This window comes from Triturus cristatus, chromosome 7, assembly GCF_964204655.1.
Source record: "Triturus cristatus chromosome 7, aTriCri1.1, whole genome shotgun sequence".
Taxonomy (NCBI): Eukaryota; Metazoa; Chordata; class Amphibia; order Caudata; family Salamandridae; genus Triturus; species Triturus cristatus.
In genome coordinates, this window is record NC_140590.1 from 333,753,656 (window position 1) to 333,775,746 (window position 22,091).

Consider the following 22,091-nt stretch of genomic DNA (forward strand, 5'->3'; position numbering starts at 1 on the left):
GACCTCCATTCATTAAATCCTGCTGTGGAACGAGGCGAGGCAGCACAACAGGTGGGTCTGAGCACGTGACCTTCGGTCCTTGGTTTGATGAGAGGCCGTATGTGTGTGAGACTGCACAACATTGTGATTAATGTGCTTGCTCGCCTGACCCTCTCTCAAAAACTGGCACATATATTTATTTTAAGGAAATGTTTCAGGGTACCGAGACAGTCCTTTAAAAAGTGGGACTGTCCGGGCAAGTCCAGGCCATCTGGCCACCCTAAAGCGACCCACTCAGCAGCCCTTCCATCTGCCCATCTCAAAGCCCTCTCCCCCAACAACATCCATAGTCAATTAATTCTATCTATTTATTTATCCCAGCTTTAAAAAAAAAAAAAGCCCTATAAAACCTACAATAAAGTGGAATGTTGCTTTATCATAAAATCAATGGAAAAATTAGTCAATGCGGCTAAAAATATGAATTGGATCAGTATAAGGTAGAAAGGTTCATAAAGGTCAGCTGCAGAAACAAGCTACTGACAACTGGCAAACAAGATCTGATAGAAACAAAATGGAGTTAGGTCAGAGGTCGCGTAGATGCCACAGCTGGTCTCCGCGGCCGCTTTGCCTTAGAAGAAGTCGGAAAACTTCCCCCATCCTCGCCAATGGCAAAGTTGCCTCAATTCGCGAATATAGGCCATCGGCAACTGAAATGTCTTGTAAGACTGTGCGTTGTGATATTTCGCAAACTTGCAGCTCGCAGGGGTAATTACTTTTAATAACTTCTCACAAAGGACTCAAGAGGTCTTTCAGTATGGGCAATGCTTAAGAGCCGGTGTCTCGGGGGAGTGTCTATGGATCACCAAACACCTTTGGTACCTGAGGGGTGACAAATAACTTACTACTAGAGATGCATAACATTACCTGAGGGGGAGAATGTGTAGCCTTGAAGCTGGGTACTACACCGCACAGCCTTAGTGTGATGAGATGCTGGTGTGATGCCAAGCCACTGCACACCTCGCTAACATAGCGTTGTCAGAAGGAACAGAATAGTAAACAAGCATTTACAATGCAATAGGTCTCGCAATTGCAAGTTTTTGAGCCATTGGCATTGTAAATGGCAAGGCCTTTCAAGGCACTGTCATTTACAATACCAATAGTTTAAAGTTTTGCAGAGCGTGGTGTCCCTGAAGCTCATTATTGAAGTTTTTTTCTTTAAAATTAAACAGAGCGGGGTGTCCCTGAGCGGGCGCCGCGCTCTACTACAAAGTAAAACATTTTTTTAAAACTGAGCGTGGTGTCCTTAAAGCGGGCGCCGCACTCAGCATGCAAGTTAGAGCGGCATAGCGCTCTATAAGAAAACCGGCCAACATTGTCCCCATCAGTGTCAATAAACAAAATAGTGCTCAAGCACTAGATAATGCAGACCGTGTAACAAGCCAAGTAAAAGGTCCAGTCGTTATGGGCGGTAAAAAATGGAGACAAGGTGGTACCAAGAAGGGACTAACAAGCCTATTTACAAATCAGAAGCCAGCATTTACGAAGGGCAATGACACAATCCACTGACAAATACAGGTGGAGACTGGGCGGGGCTTCCAGTGCATATGCCAATGAGGCATGCCTTGCAGAGCGAGTAGCGCTTGCGCACTGCCGCTAGGCTCGACTTAAAAAAGAGGACAGGAAACGAGGGATAGTGGAAGAGAGTGGAAGTGACAATGAAAGCCAAGATGAAACGGACAAGTGAGACAGAGGCAGAGGGTGAGAGAAAGTAAGCGGGAAATGGAGGGAGAGAGACAGGCAGGGTGAAAGAAAGGATTTGAACAAGGATGCAGAGGGGAAACAGATGGGTGATACGAGTCAGAGAGAGTGAGGGACAAAGAGAGAGAGGGAGGCAATAGGAGACAAGGAGGAAGACAACCACCAGAGGGCAATTTCACACAGACACATGGGGGTGGGGAGGGAGGGGTAGAAGGAGACATGGCAAAGGAATGATTCCTGAGAGAACTATAAGAGTGAAAGAAGGGATAAACGAGGAACACTTGTATAGAGAGAAAAAAGAGGAAGGATGGGTTTAAAAAAAAAAAAGCAAAGAAAGTTTTTAGAAGAACGTTTAAAAGAGAGGTAAGCAAATAATGCATCTTCGTAAAGCATTAATGTGATGTGCTTTTATTTGACAAATGTGGAATTAGTAAAGTTGTTCATGGTGGAGCCAGGAGATGTTTTAATTAAGCTTTCAAAGCTTAATGAGATTATGTGATCTTGTGCAAAGCACTTTGTGTCCCTGCATAGAATTCCCTTTAGTAGCAAGAATTTGCACTTATGTTGACTCCCAGTTTTAAGAGGCATCCATATAAAAAGGCAGTTAATGTGAGATTTCAGGTTATTTTTCCTATTAGCATTATCGCATTTTCCAAAGTACTTTATCAGGCTGTTTTAATGTATATTTATTTTCTTATCAGTTATAAAAATGCTTTGTATTAGAGAACATTAGCAGCCACTGCAAGGATGAATACGTTCCAGAAATGACAGAGGCGCGCAAAGATGTAGTATTACAAGGCCGCAGCCCGTACCACTATTGCACATTCGGAGGGTATAATGTAACTTCTTCCCCATGTTACCAGTCAGTGTCATCTAGTGGGGAACTGCTGTGCAGCATGTTCGGTTGTACTGCACTGCGTTTCCAGAGTAGACCATTTGTCATTATCATGAGTAGTTGAGGGGCGGTAGGAATATTAGTCTATATATATGTGTAAATGTTCACAAGCTTTCTCAGGGACCAATTCCAATTTAATCGATACATACTCTAAACACCCCTTTCTCATAGTCATCAGGTGCTTATGATCAAGGCCATCAGAATTATGGGGAAATTATGCGGCTGGATTGACAAAATTAAGCTGCGAGTCAATTAATATTAGGCCGCATTTTATGGCACACTCTGACAATATATCGCTATTTTGTCATTTAAATACCTACAAATGCGGTTTGGCCAGAGCTGCACCTCGTTAATACCAGATTAAGAAATATTGCAATGGGTTAGTGATTTTGCTCTTTTTTGTGCCTTTTGATTGGTTTAAGCACGAGAAACATGGAGTAAAATCTGCGGATTACGTAGCACATTGTGGATTTTGTGGTGAATGTGGTAAAGCGATACTTATACAGAAAATGTAGCGACCGCAGAATCACATTATTCCTGTGGCACTGTGTATGACCGATATTCTAATCCTTAACATGCAAACAATTGTCAGCTGGCAGCCGAGTAAATGATTCTTTAAAAAGCAGAAGAAGTATTAAAAAGCGACTAGACTCCCTAGGCCTACCAAAAAAGAAATCAATGTGTCCTTCAGTAATGTAACTGCTGCTCAAGTAAAGCGCTCCAATACCTTCGGTTCGAGTTTGCGCTATGTAAAACTAAAAGAACAAAAAAAAGTGACTAGAGAGAACTGCGGCCTCCTGCCTCTCCTGAGCTAACCCAGACGAACCGTGGGATACTTCAACAAGCTAGTGCATGTACCCGATGGGAGAAGTTGGCCTGGTATATGCTGTCCACTAGTTATAGTGGGCACCTTGTACCAGTCCAAACAACCCTTATTGATGAATAGGTTTAAAGACAACCTTTATTGGAAGCTATCGTAGTGGTAGCTATGAGAGTCGCCTTCAGGCTAAGTCTTGAAGGAGGGTAAAGCAGCTTGGTTTACCAGATTATAACCTCTTGAAACACTAAATGAAAGGAGAACCACACAAGGTATGTATAAAATATATGTATTTATTTCTAAACACTCACTACTAATCTCTTTATGAGATTAGAGTCCAAGATACGAAATAATACAGTTCTAAAACGATAGTAAATAGCACAATATACAATGGGCCCCAGGGGCGGACCAAACCATATATTGAGAAAGTTGTATAAGAACCACGACTTGACTAGACACAGTGCCTAGAGCACGTAGAATCGCTGGGACCCCAAGGAACCACCCAAGGTAGTGACACAGGAGACCCACGGGGTACGCGTGCAGTGTGAGAACAAAGGCGCGACCCCGTACTATTCTATTGGAAAGTCGCGGTTGGAATTTTAGAAGGACACTTAGGAGAGGACTTTGAGCAAACCCCTTTAGACTTAGGAGGTTCTAGGGCCAGCACCCACGGGAGCACTAGAGTACTCGAGCTAACTCACTTAGGGAAGCTGGGTGCATAGGTGTCAAATGGTGTCGGGAATCGTCGTTGATTTCAATGGCGATCTGCTGTAAAGTGCTGCTGCCGGGAAGAAGAAAAGTGTCCGGTGTTATCCAAGCCTGGATCGAAGATCAGAAGAACCTCAAAGCAGAGGGGACAGAGTCTGGGTCACTTGCCAGTGACCAGGGGCACGATAGACGAATACTCACCGATGTCGGGTGTTTCAGGTGCGAAGAGATGAAGCTTGCAGCCACGAGGACCAGGAGGCGTCGACGATGACCAGGAGCTGGATTTGAGCTGTCCCACGAAGGATATCGAGTGCTGCAGTGTCGGTGCTTGGATTGAACCCAACAAGCCTTGGCAACAGCAACCCACGCAGGAAGAGAAAAAATGCTTCGGTGCATACCAGCAAGGTCCTGGGGACTCCCCAAGCACACAATACATGCTGCAGCCCCTGGTAGGCCTCTGGGGTACCTAATCCATGGGTACATAGTATACCATATACTAGGGACTTATAAGGGTACCCCAGATTCCAATCTGGAGTGTACCTAAAGTACTGGTAATCAATTTAGAGAGGAAGCAGCTAGGCTGGGGTCCTGGTTAGCAGGGCCCCAGCCAGACTAAAGTCGAAAAACAGTGAAACATCAGCAAAAAGTGGGGGTAACCATAAGAAGCAGATCCTACTCTCCTACACAACCCCCCCCCCCCAGACATAAGGACATTAAACTAACCTTGACCAGTTGTGTCTTCATGTTCTAAGCGAAAATATCTGGAAAGTCCATCTGCATTGGCATGGTTACTCCCATGTCTATGTTCCACTGTATAGTCCATCCCCTGTAGGGAAATGGACCACCTCAAAAGTTTGGGGTTTTCATCCTTCATCTGCTTTAGCCATAAGAGGTGCTTGTGGTCTGTCTGAACAATGAAGTGAGTGCCAAACAAGTAGGGCCTCAACTTCTTCAGAGTCCAAACCATAGCAAAGGCCTCCCTCTCAATAGCTGACCAACATTTCTCTCTGGGGCCAGCCTTCTGCTAATAAAAGCTACTGGCTGATCCTGACCTTCATTATTCAATTGTGATAACACAGCCCCAACCCCCAACTCAGATGCATCTGTTTGAACAATGAATTCTTTGGAGTAGTTAGGACTCTGCAGAATGGGAGCAGTGCACATGGCCTGCTTTAGGTCATCAAAAGCCTTCTGACAGCTTCTGTCCACTGAACTTTCTTGGGAATTTTCTTAGAGGTTAAGTCATTCAAAGGGGTCACTATGGATCCATAACCGTTGACAAATCTTCTATAGTACCCAGTCAGGCCCAAGAAAGCTCTGACCTGAGTCTGGGTGGTTGGAGCAACCCAGTCCATTATGGTCTGGATTTTGCTCTGCAATGGTTGAACCTGGCCTCCACCCACAAGGTGGCCCAGGTACACAACCTGACTCTGCCCTATCTGGCACTTAGTGGCCTTGATAGTTCGGCCTGCTTTTTGCAGGGCCTCAAAAACATTTCTCAGATGGACCAGGTGATCCTCCCAGGTGGAGCTAAAGACAGCAATATCATCTAGATATGCTGCACTATAGGCTTCCAGGCCTGTAAGGACTTTATTCACCAACCTTTGAAAAGTGGCAGGTGCATTTTTCAAACCAAAGGGCATCACCACAAATTGGTAGTACCCACTAGGGGTAGAAAATGCTGTATTTGGCTTTGCATCATCAGCTAGCCTGAACTGCCAGTAGCCAGCTGTCAGGTCAAACGTGCTCAGAAACTTGGCTGAGGCCAAAGTGTCTATATACGCTCATCTGCCCTAGGGATTGGACGGGCATCAGTCCTAGTGACTGCATTGTGACCCTTGTAGTCTACACAAAACATCATCTCTCTCTTGCCATCTTTGGTGTGAGATTTGGGCACTAGGACTGCTGGACTAGCCCAAGAGCTATCCGAGGGTTCAATGACTCCCAAATCTAACATCTTCTGGACTTCAGTCCTGATACAGTCCCTGACATGGTCAGGTTGCCTATAAATCTTATTTTTAACAAGCAGTCGGTCCCCAGTGTCCACTTCATGAGTGCACCAGGTGACTTGGAGTCAGAGAAAACATATGTCTGAACTGGCTGAGAAGTTCTCTGCAGTCAGTTTGTTGCTGGACAGTGAGGGGGCCTGCCAAGGCTACACCATCTACTGATCCATAATCAGGGTTCTGAGAGAGCAGGTCAAGGAGTGGATCACTCTTCCTCATGTCCCTCATCAGTTGCAATGAGCAAGCCCATGTTACCCCTGTCGACATATGGCTTGAGCCTGTTGACATGGAGCACCCTATGTGGGCCCCTGGGAGTTCCTAGGTCCACCAGGTAGGTAACCTCTCACTTCTCCTCAAGCATTGGTCGGGGAGCCATTCCACTTGTTTTGGAGGGCTGCTGGGGCCACAGGCTCCAACACCCATACTTTCTGTCCTGGCTGATATACAGACACCACAGCCTTTGGGTCATGCCAGGCCGTTTGTAATTCCTGGCAAGCCTCAAGGTTTTTAGTTGCCTTCTTCATGTACTCAGCCATCCTGGAACTGAGACCAAGTACATAGTCCACAATATCCTGTTTAGGGGATTTGAGAGGTAACTCCCATCCATCCTTCACTAGACACAATGGACCCCTAACTGGATGTCCAAACAGAAGCTCAAATGGGCTGTAAGCAACCCCCTTCTGTGGAACCTCTCTGTAGGCAAAGAGAAGGCAGGGCAAAAGTATGTACCTTCTGTGGCTAAGCTTTTCTTGGAGACCTTTAATCATGCCCTTTAGAGTTTTGTTGAACCTTTCAACTAACCCATTGCATTGCGGGTGATAAGGGGTGGTAAATTTGTAATTTAGTCCACACTCCTTCTACATAGCAGTTAAGTAACTAGACATAAAGTTTGTATCTCTGTCTGATACTACCTCCTTAGGGAAACCCACTCTGGAAAAGATTCCAAGTAGGGCCCTTGCTACCACAGGAGCTGTAGTGGTCCTAAGGGGAATGGCTTCTGGGTACCTAGTGGCATGGTCCACCACCACCAGTATAAACCTGTGCCCAGATGCTGTCTGAGCATCCATGAGACCAACTATGTCAATCCCAACCCTCTCAAAGGGAACACCCACCACAGGTAGTGGTATCAGGGGGGCTTTGTGGTGCCACCTGCCCTTACCAGGTGACATAGGAGCGACAAAACTCCTTGGTGTCTTCAGACATGTGTGGCCAATGAAAGTGAGGGACAATTCTGTCCCAAGTCTTGCTTTGGCATAGGTGTCCTGCTAAGGGAATATCATGGGCTAGTGTTATTAGGAAGCCCCTGAACTTCAGAGGTTTAACCAACCTCCTGGAGGCACCAGGCTTGGGGTCTCTACTCTCTGAGTACAGGAGTTCATCATCCCAATACATCTTATGGCTTCCACTAGCATTCCCAGCAGCCTCATCAGCAGCTTGCTTTCTGAGGGGTTCAAGCGAAAGGCAGCTCAGCTGCTCCTGGCTCAGATCTGCCCTGGAAGGACCCCCTGTCCCCAATAACTCAGCCTGATCAGGTTCAAGCTCACCTGGGACAGTTCCTTCTTCAGGCCTGAGATCATCTCCCTCAAGAGACTGATCTGCTTCCTGAGTCAGGGGGGAAGACACTGCCTACCCCTGCTGCTCCTTTTCTTGGGAGGCACCTGGTCCATTCTTCCAGGATCCAGGGCCTGTTCAGTTTTTGACATTTTTTACTGTGACCTGGTCACAGCAAACACATGTGCAGGGATTCCCAACATTTCTGCATGAGTCCTGAGCTCCACTTCAGCCCAAGCTGAAGTCTCCAAATCATTGCCAAGCAAGCATTCAACAGGGAGGTCTGCACTTACCACAACTTTCTTAAGGCCAGTTACCCCTCCCCAGGAGAAATTAACAACTACCAAGGAATGGTCTGTCCTGACATTGCTAGCATTGGTCACTTGGTACATTTCACCAAGTATGATCTGCTCAGGAGCCACAAGATCTTTTGTCACCATTGTGACACTTACTCCTATTTCCCTGAATGCCAAAGCCTCTTTTCCATTGATTAAAAGCTGCTGTCTGTATTTGCCCAGATTATTGGGACTCACAAAGGAGGACATAGCCATGCCTCCATCACAGATGAGTACAGCCTGAGTTGGAACTCTGACTAGGCCAGAGTCCACCTCAGAACCCAGGGTTAACCCTACTACACCCTTATTCTGAGTACCACCACTTGGAGCTGAACTAGGGGGAACAGTTGCCTTAGGGGCAATGGTGGCTGGAGTCTTTGGACTTGGTACAATCACTTGTCCAATGGATTTTCTGTTTACAGATTTTACACCATGGTTTCTTTTGGCCTTTTCCTTTGTTAGATTGGGACTCCCCACCAGATGCAGATTTCTGGGGCTCTTGAGAAGACGTCTGGTCTTTACCCTTATCCCCACCCTAGTCAGAGTTTTTGGAATCCTGCTTTTTGGAGTCACCACCTTGGTTCTGAACCTTCTGCCTCACCCTGGTTCTAACCCATTTGTCTGCCTTCTGACCCAATTCTTGGGGAGAGGTCAAATCAGAGTCCACCAGGTATTGATGCAACAGCTGATTTTGACAATTATTAAGGATCTGCTCCCTCATAATCAAATTGTACAATCCTTTAAAATCACACACTTTACTGCCAAGTAACCAGCCCTTCAGAGCCCTTCTTCCTCACCTTCAGGAAAGATTGGATTTTCCAGGTTAGAATCATCTTGATACTCCTGGTCAGTTTCAGATTCTAGGTCATAGGTGTTGTCACCTCTTGGCCTTTCCTCTTCTGCTGCCCCACCTACTATGCCTACCTCATCAGACCCTGGGGTCTTTCTGAGGTCATCTGCTAGCAATAACGTTATGAGATGTTGTGTGGTTGGACTTTTCCCTGTCTTCAATTTCCTTGAGGCACACATATTCCTCAATTCTTGGTATGTAACATTGTCATACTTAGCTGGGAGAGGTTCACTGGCTTCTGCCCTTGAAGACATGACTAGTGTGGTGTGTGCGCCTACCTACTGTAGTGGGGCCTACTAAACTTTCTTGAGTTGTAGAAAGGGTGTGCTAAGCCCTTGACACACAACTCTAAGTTCAGCAGCACTTACTGTATTCTAGACTTGATTTATATGTACCTATAGTACCTATAGTGGTTTTCAGTTAGTCACTCAAAGAGATTATCTGGTAAAGCAATAGCAAGCTTGAATCCAACCGCTGCACACTAATGTGAGAAGTTGGCCTGGTAAATGCTGTACACTAGTTATAGTGGGCACCTTGTACCAGTCCAAACAACCCTTATTGATGAATAGGTTTAAAGACAACCTTTATTGAAAGCTATCCTAGTCCTAAATCTTGAAGGAGTGTAAAGCAGCTTGGTTTACCAGATTATAACCTCTTGAATCACTAAATGAAAGGAGAACCACACAAGGTATGTATAAAATATATGTATTTATTTCTAAACACTCACTACTAATCTCTTTATGAGATTACAGTCCAAGATACACAATAATACAGTTCTAAAATGACAGTAAATAGCACAATATACTATGGGCCCCAAGGGCGGAGCAAACCATATATTAAGAAGGTGGTGTAAGAACCACGACTTGACTAGACACAGTGCCTAGAGCACGTAGAATCGCTGGGACCCCAAGGAACCACCCAAGGTAGTGACACAGGAGCCCCCCGGGGAAGCGTGCAGTGTGAGAACACAGGCGCGAGCCCCATACTATTCTATGGGAAAGTCGCGTTTGGAATTTTAGAAGTTAAGGACACTTAGGAGAGGACTTTGAGCAAACTCCTTTAGACTTAGGGGGTTCTTGGGCTAGCACCCACGGGAGCACCGGAGTACTCGAGTTACCTCACCCAGTGAAGCTGGGTGCATAGGTATCAAATGGTGTCGGGAATCGTCGTTGATTTCAATGGCGATCTGCTGCAAAGTGCTGCTGCCGGGAAGAAGAAAAGTGTCCGGTGTGATCAAAGCCTGGATTGAAGATCAGAAGAACCTGAAAGCAGAGGGGACAGAGTCTGGGTCACATGCCAGTGACCAGGGGCACGATAGATGAATGCCCACCGATGTCGGGTGTTTCAGTTGCGAAGAGGTGAAGCTTGACTCTGCAGCCACGAGGACCAGGAGGTGTCGACGCCAGCCAGAAGCTGGATTTGAGCTGTCCCATGAAGGATGTCGAATGCTGCGGTGTCGGTGCTCGTATTGAACCCAACAAGCCTTGGCAACAGCAACCCACGCAGGAAGAGAAAAGATGCTTCGGTGTGGACCAGCAAAGTCCTGGGGACTCCCCAAGCGATGGAGAGTCAGGGCACGTCTGGAGCAACCAGGTAAGCCCAATTAAAGTTAGAGTTGCCTTCACAAGGACCCAGCAGTCGACGGACCAGGGATCGCGAAGGGACCTCAAGAGAAATATAACAATACCAGCCCACAGGTCACTCGGTGAGTGTAGGCCAGTAATCTTTGGTGGAGACACTGCTCGGGGTTGAACGACAAGAAGCCCAAAGCACAGCACACACTTTTAAACACAAATGAATATAACTTGTCAGTGCATTAGGTTCATATTGCTGGTGGCCTACAGTAAATCTCTTAATCATTTGTAAGTATGGTTAAGGACTACATTTTATGTGAGATATACATGAGACATTTGTGCACACATTACACAAATCCATTATCGTTTCTAGAGTAAACACTTTCTAAATAGGTGAGGATGGTTTGTTCGATAGTTTGATAAGTGGTATATTTATATAGGTGAATTGGCGCCGCTAAGGAGAATAACACTTAAACTATATACTGAAGCAAATATCTAGGTGACTGTGCTCGTAGGGTGGAGAGAACCACCAGCCTCCTCCAAATCTTTGTGGCCAAGGCCAGCAAAACATGTAGAACAACAATCCCCAGCACACGTCTAAAGTTGTGGCAACTTAATCCTAAAAGCACAAAGTAGGCAAAGACTTTTTTTTTCCAAATCATATATAGATTCCTTCATTTTATTCTTGTATGTCTTCAGACAGCAGCAGCCGACACGTGTTTCGTCGCTCTGTGGGCAATATCCCGCGACTTTTTCAAGGCTCTGTCTTTTGAAAGAAGAACCTATAATTTGTGGTTGCACTTCCGTCCCACAAGGGTTCTGTAGCACACAACGTTATATCTGTATTAGCTCCTGAAACTCCTGGTTTATAACGTTAACAAAAGCACCAGATCATCAGTATGCGGTGCCTTCGTCTCATTTATGTTATGTATTAGTGACGTGTAAAGGTGGAGTCAAAATGATGGTGCTCCAGCAGCAATGACAGAAGCTTGATTTATTAAAGTATTGGTTTTCCTGCTCTTTCTATTTCAAGTTTGGTTTGTTGGGCTTGTGAAGTCCTCATATAGTAATGACTGGGACAAGGAGGTCCTATGAGGGGGTAATGAACCATTAAATACCGGTAATCTTCATCACTCCGTTTAAGGCCTTCCTCGTCCCAGTCATGTCCCCCCACTCTGTTGTTTGTCTGGTCTTGATACTAGCAGGCATGGGGTGGGAAGGGCTTTAAATCAGTAAAAAGAAAAAGAAAATACTAGCATGTTAAAGTGTCTTTCGGAAGGTGGACCACCTCATCTAGCAATGAATGGGACGAGGAGGACCTTAATTAGTGTTATGAAGATTACTGTTAAGTAATGCTTCATTCCCTTCCTTCCAACCAATGTAAAGACTCCACAAAAAGCTGCATAACATATTACCACCCAATATGTAAATTCTGCATCCAAATACGATACCTAAAGATGTACAAATGCACACGCTTGGAAACTGAAGACCTACAAACAAAACCACAACTCAGATTCATAACCTAATAAAATTCATGCAACTGTGAAAGGACGAGACCATCTACACACATTCAGCACTCACAAAAACAATCAATACCAAGGTCCACCCACTGCATTGCAAACAAAGTGAAAGCGCGTAACTACTTCCACTCTGCACAGTGAAAGAAAGAGTGAGCGTTACAGCAGTTCCACTCAAAGGGTTTGGACGATCAGCCACACATGGGAGCCTTGAAATAGGACCACATGCACTGAATGGGTGTCTAGAAAGAGGAGAGCCTGAACTCTACCCAAAACAAAGAAAAACATTTCCCAGCGCTAGGATACTGCAAGAGTGGGGGCCCGAATCCACATTAGTAAGGTCCTTAACGCGCCTCTAATGTGGATTGTGCTCTGCTCTACACATTACAAAATCCATCTTCATGGGTGCAACATACAGAAGATTTCCACGCACTCATCATGGGTCAGCTACGTACCTAGGTGTGTGCGTAACGCCCTAGCAGGGCCACGTTAAGATGGCTCAGTGGGCTAATGCATCAACTCTCCCATTACATATTTTAATCTTCCATCAACTCTTAGGAGACTCTGAATCCAAAGTTACAATTCTTTTATCAATACTTCTTCCCTTTACGTAGCACACTGAGGCGCTGAAATTGGCACTTGTGACTCAAGAAAATGAAATGGACGCAGAATCAAACTGCGGACTCCTGGCAGATGCACTCTGCACCGCTCTCTTCCAATGGCAGTAAATTTCACTACCAGGCAGGCAGCGTTCTGTGGCAGAAACCACAATATTTTTCACAGGAGCTGGGGAAAAGGGCAGCGCTGGATGTTTACAATCCCCGGGGCAGTGCTTAATTTGTGCCGGTGCTTGCCGGTGCTTAGCACCGGCACTTATTTATCAGGGCCGGGTCTACACGTATGCGCGTTGATGACATATTTACCTTACGGACTCGGGCAGAAAGTGTTGTACTTGTTTGTCCCTCGAGTGAGTCCTAGTGAAGTGTTACGGCTTTGAGAGCCAAGATTCGCAAGATATGAGGAATTACTTGGTTTTAACCATAATTATTTATCCAATATCCTCCATATAGCAAGCGCATTGCGAATTTGCTTTTGGCGGCGCAGAGGCAGCCCTTAGTTCAGTGCTTCCGGCGGGCGGGTGCCAGGCGGGAGCCGCGGGACACTGATTGGGCTGGAGTAGGTTTCTGCGGGTGGGGGCTGTGCGACAGGCAGCGTGCACAGATTGTTTTCAGAATGGCACGCCCCAGCACGCCCACACCCCACGAAGCATCAGCGGTTCAGCCAGGTCAGCCCGACGACGACGTGGAGGGCAGGCAGTAGGAGCTGCACCAGGCCTATCAGTTAAATAAAGGGAGTGCTCCGGCCGCCAACCACCAGTAAACCGTAAGTTCTAAATGAGCGCTGGTATTTTTTATCTTGAGCCGAGCCAAGCCAAGCGTGTTGGCTTGACGGACACCGTGGTAGCTCCGGCTCCACAATCTCAAAATTCAACGATGCCCAGGGGGCCCTGCCCTAGCCGTACATTATATCACAATAGGGCGGGCCGCCCGGGGTGAAGTTAAACGCCCTGCCCAGCACCTGCACAATCACAACGGAAATGATACCAATATTATATTTTTGAAATGCGCGCCTGAATGGTGACTACAGCAGCACACACGTAAAATTACTTTTGTGTACATACTCTTTGTTTACAGTCCAGACCTCTTGGGCTCATGATGAATCACACCAGGGAAGGGGTCAGAGAAGAGCAACAGGCCGAAATGCAAGCGAAAAGCCAGAAGCGGGGAGAGCGTGTGAAATAAATAACCGTTGGAGAATGCTTTCTTTAGATGGCAGGGTGGAGTCTGAAAGGCAGTGCGGCATAAAGTGTGCAGTGCTTTGATTCGCAAACTGGGCCGCCACCGATATTTTCTCCGAAGAAACCAGAACATTATTCTTTCCTAGCAGTCACTAACAGGCCCGGTTCTAGAGGGTGCCTCCCTCGCAGTGAATCTGAAACCGATGTACAACAACAATTTAAAAAAAAAAATCGTATAACTGGCGATTTATGATCCTGCTGCGGAGCAACCCTTTGTTGGTAGTTTTTAAATGCTGATAAACGGAATTTTATGGAAATAGCTCAGCGGGTTACTACCTCTGTCACAGAGATCCTTGTGTTACTTGCAGTTCAGAAGTTACAATCCTAACATAGGACAGTGACCAATGAACTGTCATCAAAGAGCTGCATCCAAAATTCGGTTTTTTGTGTTGTGATATAGTTAGAACTTCTCCATTCTTTTATTATTCTAATGTTGCTAAAAAGAGTTCGTTTGGGCAGTTATACATTTTTTTCAGTAAAGCCAACCACTGGAGTACTCTTTAAATCCTGAGTTTGTGCTTCTCCAGACAAAACCCTCGTAAAATATGTTGCCCACTATGACATGTGATTTCTACACCTTGAAATCCTCATTGGCTTATGTGACATTCCCCGTAGACTGATTTATTGTCTCTGTATAATGTGTGCTGTTATGTAAAGTACTGTGACACCCTACACTGATATGAGTAGCGCTATACAACAAATGGAATGGATATGAGAGCGGGGCAATGGAGATATGAGCACTGGTGGAGGGTGGCAGTGAGGGAGTCAGAGGAGGAGGTCACGGGGTGGGGGGAACTACAGAGAGATGAGGGGCACTAATGGAGGGTGGCAGTGAGGGAATGCAAGGAGGAGGTCATGGTGTGGGGGGAACTACAAAGGGATTAGGGGCACTAGTGCAGGGTGGAAGTGAGGGAAGACGAGGAGGATGTCATGGGGTAGCGGGAAACTACAGAGACCTGATGGGCACTAATGGAGGGTGGTCGTGAGGGAATCCGATGAGGGGGTCATGGGGTGGGGGGGGGAACTACAGAGAGATGAGGGGCACTGGTGGAAGGTGGCAGTGAGGAGTCTGAGGAGGAGGCCATGAGGGGGAGGGGCTACAGAGAGATGAAGGGCAATGTTGGAGGGTGGTAGTTAAGTTATCTACAGAGAAAGAGGTCATTGGTGGGGTGCCAAAAAAGACTTCCACACCAGCACTAAACCCTGTCATGGCCTTTCTGTTTTGGTTTATTTAATTAACAGTCAGGTGATTAGGACAACTGTGGAGCATACTTTAAAGTGTGTGCTAATTACATTCACTGCTATATTCAATGTTTTAAGGTGATTTTACTATTGTTTTCTACTGGGAATAATGAAAGTGGAACTGAATGGTGGCTGATATGGGGCTGGGGCCCAAGGTCAGCTGTGAGATAAGGTGCAATGGAGAGGGGTGGTAGAAAAGTGGATAATCAAGCCTGTAAGGGAGCGCGCTGCAGAATCTGGTCAGATGGAGGTAGTAATGAAGAGGGTTTCTGCCTGAAGGCTCACACAGAGGGAGCCCGAGTAGTGTCACTTGCCTGATACTCCCACCTTAGAAACCTCCTCTTCCCATCAACAGGACATTACATGGATAAAAACACTTTTTGAGAGTGATAACATTTAGAAAGAGACTTGGAAAAGAGTGCGGTTTACTGGGCTTGTAAGACTAAGGACAGATAAGAGGGCCCGGAAGCACGCCTGGCTAGATATACAAGCGATAAATCGGGACAGCAGTGGCTCACCCGAATGCACCCTTGGCCCACCCAAATAAAAATCCCTGGAGCCGGGACTGGTCACTAAACAAGCGTCTTAACTTGAGTAATTAGACTAAATTCAACCAATATCTGGGTAGGACTGGAAACATGATCCTGAAATACTACCTAGAACACTGGTGATGTGACCAAACACCACAGTAGTGCCCGTGGCCCTGACAATTTAGCTACCCACGGCATTCATTCCCATTAACCCTTCGCCTACCGCCTTAGTTTTATGATCGTTAAGTTCTAACCTTCTACCAGTGTCTGGGCTGGAGCTGCCAATCTAGGACCCTTTGAAAACGGCCCCCATCTTGCACTACAGAGGTGTGCATATATCACTTTGTAGTACTGCTTTCAGAGCGTACCAGGTACCCTTTCCATACTGGACCTTACTCTCCAGCTACTGGAACTCAGTGGGAAGAAATATAACCAAGTACACCCAAACCTACCCCAGGTCAGTGTGTCTTGGTTACATAAAAGGAATAGAACCGATGTCGGCCAAGCCTCTGTCACTGTGTCAACACCCATCTCTTTCTCTGTTTCTCTAACTCTTTTCCCACACTCTGCAACATCCTCTTTCTGCCTTTTTAAATATTTTCATAACTCTTACTTCCTATCTTTCTCTCTTCTCAAGCATCCTCTCCTCCCGGTCTGTATCAGCTCCCTCTCTTCTCCCATCCTCTTTCCTTCTATCACCAGTCACTAGTCACTTATCACTTCGGTTCTCACCTGGCCTCCTCCCTCTTTTAAAACCGGTGCCCTGGAGCAAGAGTGTCTCAACTCTACAACTGGCAAGTTGAGAATGTTCTGATGAAGACACATGTTTACCAACATGCAAATTGGATTTACACATACATTTTACATTAAATCTTTTGCTGACCTTTTTGTGCTTTGTGGAGAACATCTGTATTTGCTGAATGAACCCTTTAGTTATCAGAGGTTTACCTTTTCTTTCTGTATTTTTATTTAAGTGTTCTTAATGTAATTTGCAATATCTTTTGTGATCTAATCGCATACTGGCTGAGCAACGCTGTTCTCAAGTGCACATTCTATGTTGCTCTCCTTCACACGTGGATAAATGATATGATATGATTTAATCCTTTTCAAAATTTCCCAAGGTAGGGGAACCTCCTATCAGAACTTTGCTATGAGGACGGTTCAATTGCTGAAATTCAGATAGGGTATTACCTCTGACTATTAGCAGTGCCAGTTGAGGATGTGGGTGGAGCCAATAGAGTAAGTGGGTGGAGCTGGGGAAAAGTAGGTGTGGCCTCCGACAAACATTTTAGCACCTGGACTTCATATTTTACAAATTAAGCACTGCCCCGGGGTCATCTGTCATCAGCAGGGCGGGTTTCCTTGGAGCAGGACCACACACCCAGGATTTTAACCTTCTATTTCCAAGCTTGTTTGCACGGCGCGGATTGAAACAATAGCCAGGGTAGGCCATCACCCGTAATTCGGAAACAAAGGCCAAGCTCCCATAAACCCCCCTTGGCTTCAGAACTGTGACTATTGCAGCCCTGCCTACTTGTTCCTACTTCCTAAATAGGCACTCAAAGCCCATCTCGCATCAGTAAAAAAAACTAGGCTGGCCCAGCAGTTTTATTTATAACGTGTACACGAACTGCTTGGCAAATACTACAGGGTCCCTTACTCCCTTCAGCTGCATAATGCAATGCCATCGACCGCCCATTAAAATGATGTCTGGGGTCAACCATACGAATTTCATCCCAAAAACACCCCCTGGGGGCATAGCTATCAGTGCAGTGCTGTGCCACCGTGGACCAAGAGTGTGAGGTGCCCAATGTAGCCCAACTATGGCTTTCTTTTGCTACCCGAACACGGGGGCAAACGGACCATTCCCCATGCTGCATTAAGCCCATGGCACCCTTGGTACTTCACTGATAACCACTCAGTTCAAATGACAGTGTAATTCTTTTTTAGTGGCATTGTTTTGATTTTTTTTTTTTGCATTAGTGTCTTTCTGATCTACTGCGAACAGTCTACATAAACAAGCACAAGCGGGGGCGTGGCCAAGATGGTGGTGAGGTAGGATGCGTTGTTTCGAGCTCCTGCCCGTCACCCGCCTAATACAGCGTCTCTAAGGGTTTACCCCAAGCTGAGTGACCACCTGTTTGCCACAACAGCACCCGGAGCACCAGATCAGACCTTTTTGGTGCCTGCGACTTATCTAACTGGTCCAGTCAAGGCCGGACGCCCGCCGGGACCTGCCAGCCTTAACTAGTGGATCGCGCTCAGCGGGAGACCCATGAGGGCGGCTCTCTCGAGGCAAGCTTCGACAGCACCTGGTCCGCGCCACCTGGCACCTCGGATGGAGCAGTGAGCAGCGAGAGAATGTGAGGCACCGCTGATTCGTCACACCCCGGCGGGGCCCGGTGGATTCCCTGGCCTCGGACTCTCAACACGTCCGGCGGCAGCGCACAGCCCCGGGCTGAAGTCACGGAGTGCAGCATGGCTCATCGCCTTCGGGTAACAATGCTCTTGGCCGTATGGGTCGCCAGGACTTTCCTTGTATTCGAAGGCTTCACCAATCGCCCGCCCGGCGGGGCCGGCGTACCCATTGCTACTTGACTGCACTGCGACCCCGGGGACTGGTGGTTGACCCAGGGGGTGGCGCCTGGTGCCAACGGGCCGCCCTAAACACATTTTCAACAGCGACGAGTGGCCCCACGCCGCAAAGCAAGGCCGCGGCCCACCTTGCCGATCCAGCTGCCACGAGTTCAGAAGGCTGGACCTTTGGGCCTAATCAAGGCTCTGGGTCTCCCACCAACAGAGGACATTCCAGCGGTTTGCGAGATCCGTATAGCAGTATCGACCAGCTTCCTTCCCTCCGGCGACACAGCTAGGAGAGGGCGAGCGTGGCCGTCAGTAGAGGGCGGCCGCCAAGTGAGGGGCGCGGTAGCCTACCGAAGCGGCCCAGCTAGGTCTGGGTGCGGTTTGTGGGCTCGCTGCGTCCCGAGCTCACTCTTTCTTTCACAGCGGGGGATCCTCGGCCCGCTTTTCAGGCGATCAGCATCCCAACAGCCTTCGCCCGGTGATCAGCCGGCCCTCGCCCGGACACATCGTGGACTCTATCTCTGCAAGGTACGGAGGTGTGGGGGCCCGTGGCGGAGGGGCTCAGCCTCCACTGGCGGCGGGGCGCGCTTCGGGTGGATGACACCACCGGTACCTAGCACGTCCCCGCCTCCTGGCCTCGGACTCCCTGCGCCTTACTGGGCGGTCGCTTCGAACACTAGTTGCCTCTGGGCGCGGTCTCGAGTGCTACGCAACCTTAAAGCACCTAGGCATGCTTCGCAGCCCAATCAATCAATCAATCAATCAATCAATCAATCAATCAACCAGGGGTTTATAGAGCATGCTACTCACCTGCGAGGGTCTCAAGGCACGGGGTGAGGTGGGGGGGAACTCTGGATCAGTCAAAGAGCCAGGTCTTAAGGTCCTTCCTGAAGGTGTGAAGGGTTGGGGAGCGTCTGATGTTCACGGGGAGCTCGTTCCAGGTCTTGGCTGCGATGTGGGAGAAAGCTCTCCCGCCTGTTCTGTTCTTGCGGATCCGGGGGACCTCTGCCAGGGCGAGGTTGGCGGAGCTTAGGTTTCTCTTGGGTATGTGGAAGGATAGTCTCTCGTTGAGGTATTTGGGTCCAATGTTGATGAGGGATTTGTAGGTGTGTGTTAAGAGCTTGAACGTGACCCTCTTCTCGACAGGGAGCCAGTGGAGGTCTCATAGGTGTTGAGTCATGTGTTTGTGGCATGGAGTCCCAAGGACGAGTCTGGCTGCAGCATTCTGGATGGTCTGGAGTCTGTGAAGGAGAGATCTGTTGATTCCAGCGTATAGGGCGTTGCCGTAGTCTAGTCTGCTGGTTATGAGTACGTGTGTGATGGTCTTTCTGCAGTCAGGGGAGATCCATTTGAAGGTCTTGCGGAGGATGTGCAGGCAGTTGAAGCTAGTGGAAGCGACGGTGTTGACCTGGCAGCTCATGGAGAGGGAGGAGTCGAGGATGATGCCGAGGTTGTGTGCGTGGTCTCTAGGAGTGGGAGGGTTCCCAAGGGCGGAGGGCCACCAGGAGTTGTCCCAGGCAGAGTTGCAGGGTCCGAGGATGAGGACCTCGGTCTTCTCCGAGTTCAGCTTGAGGCAGTTGTCCTTCATCCAGGTTGCTACATTCTTCATTCCCTCCTGGAAGCAGAGTCTGGTGTCTTCGGGGTTCTTCATGAGTGAGAGGATGAGTTGGGTGTCATCTGCGTAGGACACGATGCTGAGCCCGTGTTGTCTGAGGATGGCGGCGAGGGGGGCCATGTAGACGTTGAAGAGCGTGGGGCTAAGTGATGAGCCCTGGGGCACTCCGCAGTTGATGTCAGTGGGTTTGGAGAGGAAGGGAGGGAGTCTGATCCTCTGGGTTCTGCCGGAGGGAAAGGATCGGATCCAGTCAAGAGCGGCACCTTGTATACCAGCGTCGTGGAGTCTGGCTGCAAGGGTGCGATGAGAGACGGTGTCAAAGGCTGCGGAGAGGTCAAGAAGGATGAGGGCTACGGTGTGTCCCTGGTCAACTAGCATGCGGATATCGTCTATGGCGGCGAGGAGAGCAGTCTCGGTGCTTTGGTTACTGCGGAATCCGGACTGGGAGGCGTCTAGGATGGAGTTCTCTGCGATGAAGGAGGTCAGTTGAGCGTTCACGAGTCTCTCGAGTGACTTTGGCCGCAAAAGGGAGGCCCAGCACCCGGGGGTAACTCTTTTCTATCATCCTCCACACGGGACTGCCTGCACTGAGCCCCGTCGGAGACTTAAGGCACAGATAGTGCCTCGGCCCACGGCTTGAGGAGCGACATAGGAAGAAGTCATAGGAGCGAACCATAGAGGGGGGCCCCCTCCGGCACACGTGGGTTTCTAGTACGTTTGATAGCGACGCCTCTTTGATGGCCAGTCCCTGTACCTAGGGCTTCCACGCTCTGTTTATCACACAGGACACCCGGTCGCGCCCGAGCTGCCATTCAGTCGCCCCCCACAGATTGCGGTGGGCCACAGGGGAACAAGATTATGTCCTTCATGATGGGGAAGAAGGAAAAATCCCTATAAGACATCTTTGCCCGCCAACAGAGCTGCTCCACAATGGCACAATCTGCCCTAGGAACCTCGACCCATGCGAAGTTGGATGGCCCTGGTGATGAGCCTGTGACCCTGGCTTTTCCGAAGTCCCTTTTCTTGACTCTCTGGGAAGACCTCCAGACAGGGAAAAAGGACCTTACCTCGGAAATAAAGGATCTACGTAGAGACATGGACAGCATTGGTGAAAGAGTCGCCACCCTAGAGGATAGATGGGACACTGAGTTGGCCACTCTCCAGCAGGAAGTGATACGGCTCCAGGACCAACACATTGACTTGCAGACCCATCTGGAGGACCCAGAGAATCGCTCCCAGAGGCATAACATTCGCATACGGGGAGTGAAGATCACGACGGACACCGACTTCTGCACTTTTTCCAGAGAGCTCTTTAACCATATCCTTGGCAATTCTCCTGAGGTCGATAGAAAGCTAGACCGCGCCCACAGAGTTGGCCACCCCCGGACGGGCAACGCTCCTCCCGCAGACATCCTTGTCTATGTCCACGACTTCAGGGCCAAGCAAGCGATTCTCAGCAAAGCAAGGTCCCTGCATCCCATTTGGTTTAAAGAACAGTCTCCGGTGCTTTATCAAGATCTGGCTCTGCTCACTCTCCAGAGGCGGCAGCAGTTCCGGCCCATCACTGACCCCCTACGCCAGCAGGGCATCCCCTATTCTTGGGGCCACCCGTTTCGGCTCATCTTCCGGCACTCCGGCAAGTTGCTTCAGCTGCGCTCCCTCACAGAGGCTAGCCGGTTGCTGGGAGTTGCGGTGCCTCAAGAGGATGATGAGCACCGCAGCCCTGCCTCCAGAAATGAGGCTTCCCTGTCTGGTAGGCAGCCGCAGGGCGAGGCAGACCCCAACGTTCCTACCAGATGGAGATCGCAAAAGGCCAGCAGGCGGTCCTGGACTCTAGTGCACTAGAGGCACTAGCGAAGACGCACTCCTAAATGCATTTGACTGGGTCTTGTTATCCTGCTCTCTTTCACTGCCTCCTGGGCGGGCGGCAAGCGGGGTCAGAGTCCCGGCACTTGGCCACATCATGGGACCCACAGTAACTACCTTCTAGCCATCCTTGGATGGCGGATTACTTCTTCCAACTTTGTTCTGTTCATGCAGCCATGTTTTTGATTGTTTGTTAAGGGGGATTTTTGTTTGGTTTGGGGGCTCCCTCGTCCACCTTTTTCAATCATTCAGACGCCCATCGATGTCCCCTTTTCACTCCTCGTGCTCAGCAGCCACACCTACACTGGCAGGTCAGGTCCCCATCTATTTCTGTATTAATGGCTCGGTACCACCTAGAAGCCTCCCAATACACTTAGAATTCTCACCATGAACGTGCGGAGACTCAA

General features: G+C 48.4%; 1 protein-coding gene across 2 annotated transcripts in view; it reads left to right on the top strand.

Annotated features, from left to right (window-relative positions):
• The window catches only part of LOC146809609 (G protein-coupled receptor family C group 5 member C-like), an 81,501-nt gene that overhangs the window by 19,325 nt on the left and 40,085 nt on the right, over positions 1-22,091 (top strand). Inside the window, exon 1 of one of the 2 annotated variants that reach the window (XM_085616456.1) lies at positions 13,263-13,373. The exons of the other annotated variant lie outside the window; for it this stretch is intronic. The gene's annotated coding sequence lies outside the window, so the exon portion shown is untranslated. Of the gene's footprint in view, positions 1-13,262; positions 13,374-22,091 lie in introns of those variants that run through there. 2 annotated transcript variants of the gene reach the window in all.